The following is a 1,605-nucleotide window of genomic DNA, read 5'->3' as shown; positions in this document are numbered from 1 at the left end:
AGAAAGCTGCCTGTGAGGGTGGGGTATCCCTCTGTCCCGTACTGTGGACTGGACAGGGCAACACTTGAGGCTACAGCAGTGTGCTCAACCTTGGGGGCTCTGTGTGGAGGGCTGCAGAGCTCCCGTGCGCGCATAGGGTCCTTGACTACCTGTGTGTAGACCACACACCTGCCTGGGCCAGCATGCTCAGTCTTTATTTCTCACACTAACCACCTGGGGAATGTGTTCAATGTAGGTGGACTCAGGCCCTGAGAAAGGGCCCGGATTCTGCATTCCTTGTGGGTCCTGGGATATATCCAGGCACCTGCTGAGTTGGCAGGAGCCTCATTACCTGCCTTCCCTTTAAACATATGTAAGAATGAACTTTCTAATGAGTCCAAAGTGTTTTGGAGTAGTTTTTTTCTTAATTACTATACTTCTTGAACTTTTCATGTTTTAAAACCCTATAGAGGCTTAGTTTTGCAGCTGGAGGATCAGGTGAACGTCGACCTGGCTGAAAGTGAGATGACCTCAATTTTGCAAAGCCCTAAGGCTCTGCAGCTTACTCTAGCCCTAATCAAGCCTGATGCAGTTGCTCACCCATTGATTCTGGGGGCTGTTCATCAGCAGATTCTGAGCAACAAGTTTCTTATTGTACAAATGAGAGAACTACTGTGGAGAAAGGAAGATTGCCAGAAGTTTTACAAAGAACATGAAGAGCGTTTTTTCTATCAGCGATTGGTGGAGTTCATGGCTGGTGGGCCAATCCGAGCTTATATCCTTGCTCACAAGGATGCCATCCAGCTTTGGAGGACACTGATGGGACCCACCAGAGTGTTTCGAGCATGCCACATGTCCCCAGATTCAATTCATAGGAGTTTTGGCATCTCAGACACGCCCAACACCACCCATGGCTCAGACTCTGTGGTTTCAGCCAGCAGAAAGATTGCAGCCTTCTTTCCTGACTTCAGTGAAAGTGCTGGTATGAGGAGGAAGAGCCCCAGTTGTGCTGTGGTCCTGTGTGCTACAGAGGGAGGCATCCACTGTGCAGCTGGAACAGGAGGCCCAGGACCAGCCCAAAGAGGGCCCATCAAACGATGAGGATTGGTAGCAATGCCCAGACTTTTCTCCTAGATCTCTGGTCCAGAACATTCTCATGGGACCAGGGAAGCCTGGGCTCATGGTGTTATTTCTACTTGGCATCACTACTTGCTAGTAGGCCTAGGTCCTCACTGCAGAGCCTCCAGAATCTAGCTATCTAGCTCTTCCCTAGAATGTTCATGGTTTGTTTAAAAAAGAAAAAAGTGATTCTTTTTTTTTTGACTGAGAAGTATTCATCTCTCTTCAAGGAAGAGCTTGCCCAATTGACCTGCCTGGAAAATACAGTGACTATATAAACAGTATTTAGCTTTTCTTCCTTAATAGAAGTCAGTGTTGTGAATTCTCAAATAAATAAATAAATAAATAAATAAATAAATAAATAAATAAATAAATAAATAAATAAATCCCTATAGAGAACTCTTAATAAGCAACTCAATAATAAAATAGATAACCCAATTTAAATATGGATAGACTTGAATTAGCGTTTCTCTAGAAAAGATATCTAAATGGTCAATACATGATATC

At 44.5% G+C, this 1,605-nt stretch overlaps 1 pseudogene; it reads left to right on the top strand.

The window, feature by feature from the left end:
- Positions 1–504: 504 nt before the first annotated feature.
- LOC143640232 (nucleoside diphosphate kinase 6 pseudogene) lies at positions 505–1,080 on the top strand (annotated as a pseudogene).
- The last annotated feature ends 525 nt before the right edge of the window (positions 1,081–1,605 follow it).

Source organism: Callospermophilus lateralis, unplaced genomic scaffold (assembly GCF_048772815.1).
Source record: "Callospermophilus lateralis isolate mCalLat2 unplaced genomic scaffold, mCalLat2.hap1 Scaffold_139, whole genome shotgun sequence".
In the NCBI taxonomy this organism is placed as follows: domain Eukaryota; kingdom Metazoa; phylum Chordata; class Mammalia; order Rodentia; family Sciuridae; genus Callospermophilus; species Callospermophilus lateralis.
This window is presented reverse-complemented; position numbering and strand designations above follow the sequence as displayed.